This window comes from Urocitellus parryii, chromosome 1, assembly GCF_045843805.1.
Source record: "Urocitellus parryii isolate mUroPar1 chromosome 1, mUroPar1.hap1, whole genome shotgun sequence".
Classification (NCBI taxonomy): Eukaryota; Metazoa; Chordata; class Mammalia; order Rodentia; family Sciuridae; genus Urocitellus; species Urocitellus parryii.
In genome coordinates this window covers 135,331,224-135,346,378 of record NC_135531.1, presented here as the reverse complement: position 1 = coordinate 135,346,378, position 15,155 = coordinate 135,331,224, and the positions used below count along the sequence as shown (strand labels likewise).

The following is a 15,155-nucleotide window of genomic DNA, read 5'->3' as shown; positions in this document are numbered from 1 at the left end:
AACCCACTTCTTCACACATGCTAGGCAAGCGCTCTACCACTGAGTCACAACTCCAGCCCCATGTCTCTCTTTTTCTTCTTGCTTTTTAGATTTTTAATCTTCTGTATTCAGCAGTTTTACTATGACATGCCTAGGTGAGATTTTTTAAATTTGATTCCATTTTGGGTTTCACAGCTTCTCTTATACATAAGTCTTTATCTTTCATCACCTTGAGAATATTTTTGGATGTTTTCTCTTTAAATGAGGCTTCTGCCTTATTTATCTTTCTAGTACTTATGGGAACCCAGTTACATGTACATTATATCTTTTCACTCTTTTTTTTTCTTGATAAGCATTTTGTTTTCTCATGTATTTTTTTCTCTTTCCACATTTTTTATTGGTACATTGTAGTTGGACTATTGTTGTTACACATTTTCTATTTTGTTTTGAAGGTAACACTGATCACCCAATTGAGAGCTTTTATTTTTACAAAGTTTTCTCTTTACCCAGTAGTGGCCCTCTTCCAGAGCCAAATTTGAACTCTCTGTTTCTTCCCTGTTTCAAGAATTAGTATGTACCCTCTTGGGGAAAAGCCACCATAAATCATCAGCTAAATTCTCTAGAATTATCCCTTCAAGTCATTTTTGTATCTTCGCTTTTAAAACACGTTGTATTTTCTCCAGTTTCAGTTGTTCAGTGGATGTTTAATTTTGTTGCAAATGACTTTACCCTATCCAGAAGCACATCTTCTGTTCCATAGGTTTTGAAATTTGATTCTTTTCTATGTGTTTCTAATTTCCATTGTTCTTTATTCTTTTACACTTTCAGAAAGTACATTTTAAAAATTCATTCTATGAGTTATTTTTATTTGGGGGTATAATAGTTTCTTATATTTCCATTAAATCAAATTTAAACATTGTGTGTTATTCAAATATACATCTATATTTGGGTTTGTTTTTTGTCTACTTGTTTTGACAGTCACTGAAAGAAATGTTAAGAATCTCACCCTACAATCAGGCATGGTGGCACATGCCTATAATCCTGCTGAGGCAGGATGATCACTAGTTCAAGGCCAGCCTGGGAATCTTAGTGAGACCCTGTCTCAAAATTTTAAAAGGGCTGAGGATGTAGCTCAGTGATAAAGCATTCCTGGGTTCAACCTTCAGTCTCTCTCTCTCTCTCTCTCTCTCTCTCTCTCTCTCACACACACACACACATGCACAAAATGAAATAAAACAAACAGAAAACTCACACAATGATAACAGATTTTTCAAGTTCTCATTAGGTTCACTAAATTTGTCTTTCATATATTTTTAAGGTATATTATTTGATGCAAAACTTTTGTGTTTTTGGTGCTGGGGATAGAACTCAGGATCTGTGCATTCTAACAACGCATCCTACTTCTATACCCCCAGTCTGACACTTCAAAAATTTTTAACTTTTAAATCTTCTTGGTGAATTAAGTAAATCATCATATGAAATGACCTTTATAATTGTTTGCTTTACAATATTTTTCTAATATTAATATACCTACAAAAGCTATTTTTTAGTATTTTCTTTATATATCTTTTCCAACATGTTTTCACTATTTTGGGGTATTTTATGAATAATAACAGTAGCTATATTTTCATTCATTACATTTTTAAATTGTGCTGAACTACATTCCTAGTTTTGGTATTGTTGTTAAGGATTTTTTGTTTGTTTTAAGACCAGGTCTCACTAAGTTGCCCAGGTTAGCCTTGAATTTGCCATACTACTGCCTCAACTTCCTGAGTAGCTAAGATTACGGGTATGCACCACTGTGCCTGGCTAGATCTCTGTCTTTTTTTTTTTTTTTTTAGGATTACTGATATATTTTAATTTATTTGTGTCATGTTATTTTGTGCTTATTTCTTCTTTTTCTATATTCTTTCTTTATAAATCTGTCTTTATAAATCTGTCTCTTCTTTTGGAGAACGTTGCAGTTTATTTTGGTTGCCAACTTGGCTGGGTTAAGGGATGCCTAGATAGAAAAGCATAATTGTGGGTGTGTCTGTGGGGTATTTGCAGAGAAAATTGGCTCATGGGTCAATGAGCTGTAGGAAAGACCTATCCTGAAGAACATGGACAGTTCCATTGAATAGGCTAGGGGCCCAGATAGAATAAAAAAGTAGAAGGAAGAAGTGCATGCACACACTTGATCCTTCTCGAATGGATGTGGTTTTTGCTGCTGGTGGTGGCCTTGGTCTCCTGATTCATCAGCCTTTGAATGAAGACTTACATCAACAGCTCTACAACAGAGGCTTTGAGGCCTTTGGCGTCAGATTGCAACCACATTATTGGCCTATGTCTTGTTCTGAGTTTTCAGCCTTCTCAAACTGAGCAATTACCAGTTTCCCTGAATCTCTAGGCTGCAGACAGTCATTGTGGGACTATTTGACCTCTGATCACAAAAGTCAATCTAATAACCTCCTATTGGTTCTCTTTCTCTGGAGAACTCTAACTAATACAAAACTAAATATAATAATGTGAAAGTATGTTTCACATAAACAAAATAAAGGTTTATTTTGGCAGTGACAGTCAAGAACCCAGTTTCCAACTATTTTGATGTTCTACCATCCTCTGTGTGCTACTTTTGGTTCACAATGGCTGCTTGAGGTCCGTCTTCATGCTTGTCTTATAACCAGAAGAAAAGGGCAAATAAGGGCTTTTTATTTTATATTTTTATTTTTTGGTACTAGAGATTGAACCCAGGGGTACTTTACTACTGAGTACTTTTTACTTTTTATTTTAAGATGGGGGAAGGGGTGTCTCACTAAGTTGTTGAGGCTGGTCTTGAACTTGTGATCCTCCTGCCTCAGCATCCAGTGTCACTGGGATCACAGGCATGCACCTCCATACCTATCAAACATCACTTTCTTTTACATTTCATTGATCTTAATGAAGTAAGGCATATGACCAAATCTAACTGTAAGGAAGGGTAGGAAAATTTTTTTTTTATTCCAGGAATTCTTGTGCTCAGTTAAAAGTTAGGGATTTTATATTACACAAGAATAATGAAGAACAGATGTTAGTAGAAAACTATTAAAGTACCACACTATTTCAGGTTTACAGTTATTTTTCTCTTGGTCCTTGAAAGATATTATTTCACTGTCTTCTAGCTTCCATTGCTTATATGAGAAGTCAGCTGTCATTCCACCTGTCACTCATTTATAGTAATTTATCTTTTTCTCTGATTGCTTTTAATTTCCTCACTTCTTGGGTGTTTTATACTTTCATGATGATTATCTGATAATGGGCTTCAATTGGGTTATTTGCTTAGGGTTCTTTGGGATTGATTCTTGTGTCATCAATTCTGGAAAATTATCAACAGTTACTTCCTTTAATATTGTCTTCTCTCATTCTATTTCTCCCTTTTGAATTCTAATTATTTCATATGTTAGCTTTTCTCACACTTTACCCATGTCTCTTAACCTCCATTTTATCTTTTCCACTTCTTTGTCTACCTGGAATAGAATCTGGGTAATTTCTTTAGATTTTTCAGTTCACTAACTTTCACTTTAGCTCTGTATAATATGCTATTTAATCAATCCACTAGGATTCTAATTTCAATTATTACATTTAAAAAATCACCTGGTATATAGTATAGGCTAATTTAAAAAAATTTTTTTTTAGTTTGAGATGGACATGATATCTTTATATTTATATGGTTCTGAGCATCGAATCCAGTGCCTCTCGCTTGACAGGCGAGTAGTCTACCACTGAGCAAAAACCCCAGCACTGTCAATTATTACATTTTTGTTTCTAGATGTTCTATTTTTGTGCTTTTTCCAAACTTTTAATAACCTATTTCTTCCCCACTCCATCTCACCCCTTTTTTCCCTTTCAATGTTGGGGATTGAACCCAGTGCCTCACATATGCTAAGCAAGCACTCTTCCTCTGAGCTATACTCTCAGGCCCTGAAAGTCTGTTTCCTATTCATGTGTTCAATATTTTGGGATGAAAGTATAGCTCAGTGGTAGAGCATTTACCTAGGACAACTTGAATTTGCCCCAAGACTAAATATATATTTACATACAGTAAATAAACTTCTGTATGTTATGTATCTGACAAGCTTAATTTATGAAGTTTCTGTAAGTTTGAGTCTGTTAGTTCTGCAAACTCTCATTCTAGTTGGCTTATTTCTTCATGTGTTTTGTGAATCCTCTCTGTGGGATTCTGTCAAACCCTAGTTTACATTCCTCTGGAAGAGGATTTGTGTTAGTTTATAGAAGGTACTTGGTTTTGTACCTATCTATTATGACTTTATACTACATTTTGGATCACATAGCTATTGAGAATTCTGATGCCAAACCTGCATGAAGGATGGTTTTTAATTTTCAGGGGAAAGGTTTTGTTTTGTTTATTTCTTCCCATCCAGAGCCATGAACAAGAAAGGTAAATTTCCATGCCATTAATGATTTTTTTTCTAATTCACTCTTTACTAAGGATATCACTTTTTTTTCAGAGTAATAGGCAGGAATTTATTACAAGGAAAGGAAGATGGGGAAACAGACACTCAAACAAGTAAGGGAGAGAATGGGTGGGACCTAAGGGTATAACTTTTTCTTTTATTAGAGCATTATAGCTATACATAGTAGTTGGGTTCATTTTGAAAGGGTATCGATTTAAGGACTCAATCAGTGGGTTGTGTCTTTTTGTTTTTGTTTTATTTTGTTTTTTGAGATGGGGGTTCTCACTCTATTGGGTAGGCTAGCCTCAAACTCCTGGGATCAAGCAATCCTCCTGCCTCAGCCTCCAAAGAAGCTGGGATTAACAGGTGTGAGCCATGGTGCCCATCTCAGGATTCAGCTTTATATACAGTCTCCAACATAACTTCCCACCTTTCTTGGTCTCTTATCTTACTTTCTTCCACCTGAGTGGCATGTTCAAACCAATGTGGTAAGCCACTGTAACTTCTGTCCTTTAATGAGAAGTTTTATGATTGGAGTTTTCTAGGATACACAATACATATATTGTCAGATATCTACTACCTTATGGCCAGAATGAAAAAGTAGATTTGCTTTTTATCTAAGAAATTGAAAAATCAGAAGATCTTCAACTACACCTTCCTAAAAGTCAACAGAACTGTGAGTGTCCTGAAGTTTAAAGAGGAAGTACATCACGGCAGTATTGTACCAAGATTTCTTCTGGCAAGCTCACTCAGCAATATCCATGCCTACTGTTCTTTTTTTTTTTTTTCCTTCAGTGCTGGCGATGACCCAAGGCTTCCTAACGTGCCAGGCAAATGCTCTACTTCTAGGTTATAACCCTACACCTTACTGATCATTTTTAACATGATTCACTAAGACTTCAGTAAGAGGGCCGGGCATGGTGGTGCACACCTGTAATCCCAGATGCTCGGGAGGCAGAGGCAGGGGATGTGGCTCAGTGGTTAAGTGCTCTTGGATTCAATCCCCAGTAACCTCTCCCCTCTCAAAAAAAAAAAAAAAAAAAGACTTCGGCAAGTCTCTAAACAAAAAAGTTTATTTTGAATTTAATTATCTGTTCCATATATATTAAGGAACATAACTAGAGGCTGGGGTTGTGGCTCAGTGGTAATGCGATTGCCTGGCATGCGGAGGCACTGGGTTCGATTCTCTGTACCACATACAAATAAATAAAATAAAGGTCCATCAACAACTTTAAAATATTAAAAAAAGGAACATAACTATATAAAGATATTGGGGGAGGGATGATAAAGGTATGAAGCTATTTATGGAGGACACACAGAAATTAAGAGAACTGATATCACAAAGCAGAATGTAAAATGTAGTATAAACAACAAATAATATGGGATTCTAGGGAGTAGAGATCACCTGATATGAGAAGAGTCCAGGCCATACAAGGCAGCCTACATAAGCTTAAACACAAAATATTTAATACAATTGAGGAGGATCAAAATGTGCTACAAAGAATAAATTAAGCTGGGTACGGGCCAGTAATCCCAGTGGTTCAGGAGGCTGAGTCAGGAGGATCACAAGTTCAAAGTCATCCTCAGCAACAGCAAGGTGCTTAGCAACTCAGTGAGACCCTGTCTCTAAATAAAATACAAAATTGGGATGGGATATAACCATTGGTTGAGTGCCCAATCCCCAGTACAAAAAAAAAAAAAAAGATTAAATTTAGTAGGCCTGGTGTCTGAATGGCTGATACACGGAGGCTGAAAAAATCAAGTTTAATTCAAGTTTCAAGCCAGGAAATATCATGGTACCACATTTAAAAATGAGAAAAGCTAGGATGGAAAGATGGTTTGGGGAGAAATTAATCCAGTTCAGATAAATGTGAGGGGATAGCAAAATTATAAAGTGGAAATACATATATGTGTGTATGTATGTTTCTAGGGATTAAACCCACTGGGTTACATCCCCAGGCCTTCTTTTTTCATTTTTTATTTTGAGATAGGTTCTCACTAGATTGCTGAGGCTGGTCTTGAATTTACAATCCTCCTGCCTCACCCTCCCAAATTGCTGGGATTACAGGCATGTGCCACTGCACCTGGTTCATAAAGTGGAAATATTTAACAAACATGTAGAACTGGGGCTTCAGAAAAATGTCAGTGTCAGAACTACAAATTTTGGGGTACTAGCCTCAAATACTCTCAGGGGTGGTAGTCAAGCTGTATCTCTCAAAGAAACAGGGAAGAATAGATAATTTAAGAACTGAACTCCAGATGATAACAAGGTAACAGGTGGGAAGATAAATTATCAGTAGAGCAGAAAAGCATTTGAAGATGAGAAGAAAATGATGACATGTGACAAAAAAGAGATCTCAAGAATTAAAAGATGATTCATAGTGTCAAATGTGACACAAAGCTCAGAGGAAATAAGGACTAAAGAAAGCCAGTGAATTTGATAATTAGGAGATAATTAGAGCCCATCAGAAGCAAGGTTTTATTACTCTGGTGAAAAAAAGAAGCCAGGTTTGATTATTTAATGGCTCAAATTTTAATTTTATTTTTTAAGTTGTTAATGCAGTAGGGAGCTTGTTACTTCATTGTGATTTTCTGTTTCTTTTTCCAAATGAAAGGAAATGAGTGCCACATAGCAGCAACTCACTGGCCAACCAGTTGCAATCCCTTTCACTTATAACAACTCCATATGGTCAAAGGACTGGAGCCTGGACTCCTACATCATCACATGGATGACTACCCAATTGATTTTAAAACCCGAACACTTGATTACCAATTCAGCTGTCACTGCCACTGTCATAACCCACTTTGCTGAATGACTATTGGTTGTCACAGAGATAAGTCGCCATAATCCTATCCGCAGAGAAAGCAATTAGCTCCTTCCTTGTGCAAGCTCCTTCCACAGCCATGGAAGCAAACCTAGCAAATTTGCACTTGAAATCTTATATTGTTTTTCTCAAAAAGGGCCCTCATTTAAAAGTTTCAGCATCCATATAACCTGGATCTACCAAAATTAACTAGTAACTCATCTTCTCAACACTACCATTGTCATGTTTGTAACATCACCTTACAAAATCCATGAGTGCACAAAGATTCTGAGAAAATCCAATGTAACCTCAAAAGTAAAAATTGTGAACTACTGGTCTAGATTTGATGTTTCCAGGATGAAAAATAACTATATCACTAGTGTCTCCTCTTTGATATGGGGTACAATTCTAAAAAGTGCTACCAGGTCTCTGGAGATTAATTTTCTTCCCATCTGAAATACAGGACACTTTAGATAGTTCTCTTTCAAAATTCTAAATACCATGTTTGTTCCTTTTTTTTTTTTTGGCACTCCTGAGATTGAACCCAGGACCCGGAACATGCTAGGCAAGCACTCTACAAGAACTCTATCTCTGGGCTACACTCTCAGTCCCCTATTTATTCTTGTATTTAATGAAACATTTTGAATATGCTTAGCAGATAATGAATGTATTTGTCACTCACACTAACTTCATGTCTGAATAAATGAAGACCAGTGCACAGACACCCTCAGAACTATACAGGTAGTATGTAACAAGAGTAGAGGGCATCTCTAGACTTAATTTATTCCAGAGGAATCAAGTCAGAATTAACTCAGACAACTGGGACAACAGAACTAAAATAAAGACCTTAATTCTTATTCTTTTTTTTTTTTTTAGTATTGGTGAATTGAATCTCTCTTAGTTGCTTAGGGCCTCATTAAGTTGCTAAGGCTGGCTTTGAACTTGCAGTTCTCCAGCCTCAGCCTCCCAAATTGCTGGGATTATAGGCATGCACTCCCATGCCCAACTCTCCTAATTCTGCATTCTTGAAAGATACTCTACAAACCATTAAATTTCATCAGTACAAATCCACTATTCTCTGTGCATAAGTCCTCACAATATCTCTAAAAGATAAGCTTTTCTTGTCTCCCTTTTCCAGCTGGGAAAACTGAGGCAACAAAGCACCACACATACAAGCACTCCCCAGTTTAAAAAAAAAAAAAAGTGGTAAAGATAGTAACTACTTAAGCATCTGGTTTTTTTTAAAAAAATTATTTATTTATTTATGTATCTTTAGTTTTAGGTGGATACATTAGTTTGTTTTTATGTGGTGCGAGGATAGAACCCAGTGCCTCATGCATGCCAGTCGGGCACGCTACCACTGAGCCACCACCCCAGCCCCAGCATCTGTTTTTTTTAACTCAGGCAATCTAATATTAACTCAAACACTAACAGTTATGCTACATTCCATTTAACAAAAGTAGAATGTGCATTCATTAAACCTTTTTTTAAAATGAAAGAATCTCCCAGAGTCTATTGGCAGTTTTAATAACTATTCTGGCACACATCTGAAATCTCAGTGACTGGGGAGGCTGAGGCAGAAGGATCACCAAGTTCCAGACCAGCCTTGGCAACTCAGTGAGGCCCTGTGTCAAAATAAAAAAGGTCTGGAGCTGTAGCTCAGTTGTAGAGTGTCCCTAGGTTCAATCCCCAGTACAAAAAAAAAAAAAAAAATCAATCATTCAAATAAAAATAAATAAATAATTATTTTGATGCTACAAAATGTTCTCTGGTGAACAGAAAGAAATTAAAGAAAATGACTTTCCAAATTGAAAAACAATCCAAGGAAGACTACTGATGGCAGAATTATTCCATAATCTCGTTTTTCATGAGGAATCAGATCTTTTTAACATTGTAATAATACTGTTCAATGTAATGATTAGTAGCCAAAAAGAAATTACTCAAAGGAGAGGCTGAAGAGTAAATGTTCCTAAAATGTGCTTAAATATTCCAGGGATTGGTTTGAATGTTCTAAGATATTCAGACAAAGAAACCCAATTCTTGCTTTGCATTTTTATGGCATCTCTCACCTAGGGTATTTAGAGCAAAAATCACTGCCAAAGAAACACCCTATCTTCATAAATTAGTTCAATCCAACAACCAAATGACTTGTCCTGTTAGACATGGGAAGAAACTGGCTCCAGGTCCTGAAAATGCTGGCCTTGGGCTCCCTCTGGAGGAGACTAGGACTATATGATTTTGAAGAGAACTTCAGAGCATCCTTACTCTCAGAGGATAGGGCACATAGACCATGTAATAAGTACCTGTGATTTATATACTGCAATCCATAAAATGAAATTAATACCAGTATAATACCAGCACAGTAGTATGTGCCTATAGTCCAAGCAACTTGGAGGTTGAGGCCAGGAGAATCACTGGAGCCCAGGACATTCTGGTCAGCCTGGGCAACATGGTAAGACCCTGCTTCAGAAAACAAAAAGAAAAATCTAGTATGCTACAGAAAGCATACTCTATACCACCAGTAAAATTATCCCATATTCATTTTTCTCAAGTGACTTAACAGGTGGGTTTTTTAAATCAATTCACTCACTCACAAAGCAAATGTTGTTGAGTGCCAATATATGGTAGGCACTATTCTTTTGGGTGGGAGCAAGTACTTGGAATTGAACCCATGGGCATTTTACCATTGAGCCACATACCCAGCCCTTTTCATTTTTTTTTTTTTTATTTTGAGACAGGGTCTCGATAAATTGCTGAGGGTCTTGATGAATTCCTGACACTGGCTTGCTACTTTAGTCTCCCAAGGCTAGGATTAAAGACATGCATCATCAGACCAGGCTGCTAGACACTCTAAGCATGAGAAATGCAGAAATTGAACAAAGCACTAAATACTAAATCCCTGCCCTCATGGGGCCATATTTTAATGGCAATTAATGAACAAGATGAAAGAGACGGCTTATCAAATAGGAAGATGCTATTGAAAAAATAAAACAGGAAAGAGGAATAGGAATGGAAAGTTATGATCTTATGTAAGATGGTAGTGAAGGGTTTATATATAAGTAATGACCAGTAAAGAGGCTGTTTTGAACAATTGGAAAGAGATGAAGGAGGAAATCATGCAAATACCTGGGGAAAGAGTTGTCTAGGCACCGGAAACAGCAAAAGCAAAGGTTCTGTGGCAGGAACACAATTTGTGTACACTAAGAACTGTAAGGGGGAAAAAAAACTGTAAGGGAGACAGTGGGCCTGGAACAGAAAAAACAATAGAGAGAAAAGTAGAGAATTGTGTCAAAGAAGCAGCAGAGGCCTACTATGTGGGGTCTTATAGGTTACGGTAACATCTGGTTTTTACTCTGAAACGAGAAGCCAGGGCTGGGGTTGTGGCTCAGCGGTAGAGTGCACGCCTAGCACATGCGTGGCCCTGGGTTCGATCCTCAGCACCACATATAAATAATTAAAATAAAGGTATTGTGTCCAACTACAGCTAAAAAAGAAATGAGAAGCCATCAGAGTTTTGAGCAGAACAATGACATCATCTGATTTAAATTTTATTAAGAACACCTAGGCAGAGCATTTATAAGAAAATGAAAGTTGGACATTGGTAAAAAACAGAGAGACTGGTAAGGGGACTTCTACAAAATCTGGACAAGAGATGTGAATAGAAATGGAGAGTTAAAAAGTGGTCAGACCCTGAAAATAAGTCAAAGATAGAGCTGAAAGAATGTAGGAAGAGGGAAATAGAGATTGACTCCAAGATTTTTCTCTCTGAGCAACTGGAGAAACAGAGTTGTCCTTAACAAAGATATGGAAAATAATGAAGAGAACAAGCAGGAGTAGGGAAGAGAGCAGGGACCTCAATTTTAGGTGCATTAAGTTTGAGCTACCTCTTAGATGTCTTACTGGAGTTGTTGAATGGGCAACTGGAAATCTGAGTCTGGAGTTTGAATATGGAGTTCAGGCTAGAGCATATAAATGGTATATGCTACTTTAGCCTCCCAACAGTCTGGATCAGATTGCTGAGTGAATATAGACAGGAAAGAGCAGCCCAAATTCTTGTTGATTATTCAAGTATAAATTTATTCTGCTCAACAAAAATTTTTGTTGATTATTCAAGTATAAATTTATTCTGCTCTAGAAAAATTCCATCAATATTTCTGCCTTTTTTCATAGCACTACTCAATCCAAAATCCAATTATTCCTCACTCTGCTCTCTGCCTAAAGGGTTATCATTTTTGAATTATGTATATTTTCAAACATATATAACATGCATATATGTATACTATATAATTATACATGTGTAATATATATAATTTCAAACATACACAAAAGTAAATCTCCTGTAAAGCTAATAATTATTCACTAATTTATAGTGATTAGTGTAATGACCCTCCCCACCTTCCGCATCCTCATTATCTGGCTCCAGCATCATCAGCTCATGGCCTTTATTATTTCATCTGCAGCCTCACGGACTTCCTTTATCCTGTGCTATTTTGAAGGAAATCCCAGGCATCATAATTTCAATTGTAAATGTTTAATATGTATCTCTAAAAGATAAAAACTCATTTCAATATTTCATTCCTATTCTTAAAAGTTAATAACTTCATAATATCCAGGTGATCATGTTTTAGGCAGCAAATGAGAAATGTTGACCAATGTAGACCTGTAAAACAGGTCAAATATCTCTTATCTGAAATTCATAGAACCAGAAGCATTTCAGATATCATCGTTCTCAGATTATGGAATATTTGCATAGACTTGCATTCCTAATCTGAAAATCCCAAATTCAAACAGCTCTAATTTTATTTCAGACTTTGGAGCATTTTAAATTTGGGAGTTTTTTGGATTAGGGTTGTTCAACGTGTTCTGCCAATCCCATGTGGCTATTAAGATCTCAGAGGTGGTGACAAAGTCTCACAGCAAATCTAACTGTTACTATTTATTCTACATTTCAGCGTGGGAAAACATGGAAATAAACTCCCCATGAAAGGAACACCAGAGAACCTACACACTCATGAGCAATTCTCTTTGGACAAATGTAATGAGCCAATGTCATGGTGTCAACTTTGCCTCAGAGTGATACACACAGCTCAGGAATGTGTGAGAGAGAGCACAGTGGGTAAGAGAATTATTCTTAGCTCCAGAGCACAGCCCAGAAGCAACAGTCTATGAGAGTTTGCCAATGTCTAAATCTATTGGTTTCTGGGACTTTAGACCTCTTTTAGGAATTTGACATGTAATAAATAATATATCTAGTGTCATTCACAAGAGTTAGAGAAAAAAAATGAAGTCACATGAAAAAGTGTTAGTTATCAGGTTGTATACATATTCTCCATATTCTTTTACAATGATTGGTTTGTGAATGCGCCTTTAAGGAATGTCATATAAACATAGGTTTAGAAAGTTGTTAAACATCCTCATGCAAAAAATTCTGTTAACCAAATCCTGTTTTAAAAACCTTAAAATAGGGCACATTTTTCAAATTTCATAATTATTCCCTAATTTATGGAGCCTAGATTTTTTTTTTTTAAATGAAACAATCTCAAGTAGGCTTACAGGAGGAAATCACATATTCTTGGAGCTATGCATTCCTTTCCTCTCCAGCGCCATTACTGCAATAGCCACCTAACTGGTTTTTATACCTCTTATCCCACCCCTTTACACTGAGCTGTCTTCCTAAAGCATATATCTGGCCCTGCCACTTCATTAATAGGCATATTTCATGCTTCCATCACCTTCCCAAAACCTCCCAGTTTCTTGGCACAGTATTCGAACTTCTTTATAACCTGTCCCTAAGCAATTGGAACCATCTCATTTCCCACTGCTCTACCCTCCACATATTCTGTCCTCCAGCCAATCAATAGAACATGTTTTTAGAACATAGTCTACGTCTTCCCAAACTCTGAATCACTTCTTGCTTAAGGAACAGGATAGCCAGAGTTTAAAAGCTACTCTTTATGTGAGACTGGGCTGAATCTTGCCTCTGTCACCTACCTGGTGTGTTACTTTGGGAAAATCACTTAATCCACCACAAATTCCTCAGTTCTAAAATGGGATGATGAAAGTATGTTTCTCATTGAGTTCTTGGAGGATTTGGATTAGGCATACAAAATGCTCAGCAGTGTCTGGCACAGTACTTAATAAACATCTAATCTATTTTTAAATTTTTCTTTATTTTTCATATTTATTTTTTAGTTATATTTTATTTTTATGTGCTGCTGAGGATAGAACGCAGTGCCTCATGCATGGTAGGCGAGTACTCTACCTTTGAGGCACAACCCCAGCCCACATCTAATCTATGATAACTCTTATCTCCCACATCTCAGTCAGTTAAGGTCAATCTACCTGTCAAGATCTCCTCCATCAAGCCTCCCCAGTTCCACCATCCTCCAGGATCTCATGGCTCATTCATATTTCTTTCTCAGCCTAACTACTTTCTGCATTGCATTATAATTATTTACATACACAACTTTACTGAATTTCTGTCATGTACTATGTCCTATTTGGAATAAAAGATGAAGAAACTTGGTTCTCTGCCATACACAATCTGGTTGGCAAACAGATGTTGGCAACTCAAACAATTCACCTGTATTTTTTTAATAAAGTTGTGGTTCATCATCATCAAGCCCATGTTTCCCTGGACTTCTCTTTTATAGTAGAATCTGAAAGTATAAGATAGATTTTAACCCTACTATCAAGCAGAATTTACCTCTTGAGAGCAAATACAGTGAAATACAATCGAACATCAATGAATTTAGTGGGCTATTAATGGCAAAATAATGTTGTTGATGTCAGATTCAAATGACACCATCAGCCAGGTGCAGTGGCACATGCCTGTAATCCCAGCAACTTGGGAGGCTGAGGCAGGAGGATTGCAAGTTCAAGTCCAATCTCAGTAACTTAGCAAGGACATGACTCAAAATAAAAAATAAAAAGGGCTGGTAATGATGTTCAGCAGAAGAGCTTCCCTGGGTTCAATCCCCGTACTGGGAAAAAAAAAAAAAAATCAAACTCTGACTTTCTCTACTCCCAAAATTTTTGCCAAAATAAATACAGAGTGTTGAACCTAAAATATGACAGAAGGCTAAAATCTCTCCTATGTTTCTCTTCCTGATGATGCAGTTATGATGTGCATTGTTGGCATATTCATGATTCAAAGCAGAATGGTGAAGGCTTCACACCTGTGCTGCCTCCTCTAATCTACAGTCAAGGCCACGAGGTAAAGGACTACCTTGGGCTTCAGCTGCAGAAAGCCAGCAATCCTAACTGCTAAAGGAGTCATTTGTCTTGTACTAAATGATATGTTAAGTCACTGCCAGGATCTCAATGTCACTGAGACTTCAAGTGAAGCTATTCAGGCTCCTACCTCACCCAAATACCAGAAGATGACACCTACAACCACAAGAGGGAACAATGCAGCTGGACAGCATTTTTTGATCATGTGAACAGGATTCATGTCATCAAGGTGGCTTCTCATGAATTGATTATCCTGGGATGCCAAAGAAAGAAAGAGAAGTGGCTTGCACTCCTGAGCTCAGCTGTCCATCCCCTCTCTCCTGCTGCCCTCCACTCTAGGCTGGCTAAGCACTTTGACCTTGTGACACGACTAAGCTGGCTTCCTCACTCTGGCTCCAGAGTTCCAGCTCTGTGGGTAATGCTGGGAGAAGAAACTTTATTCAATTATGGGCAGTTTCATAGTTCTGAATATAATGTGTTCTGAAACATATTCAAACGTCAACTGCACAAAAGTCGAAAAATGAATGTGTGTTAATGACAGTTTGTTCCCAGAAAGCTAAAAGCATTTTAAAATCCCTGATTACATCTCACATTTTAGTCACAATATCAAACAATGTATTTTTAGCATTTGTAGATATTCTTTCATCTTTTTTATCCTGAATACATGTACACTGCTATGTGACTAAGAGTTCAGATGAGGTTAAAG

The 15,155-nt window shown here is 37.0% G+C and overlaps 1 protein-coding gene across 2 annotated transcripts in view; it reads right to left on the bottom strand.

Annotated features, from left to right (window-relative positions):
• The window catches only part of LOC113190703 (ubiquitin-conjugating enzyme E2 B-like), an 84,881-nt gene that overhangs the window by 38,441 nt on the left and 31,285 nt on the right, over window positions 1–15,155 (bottom strand). The window lies entirely within an intron of this gene.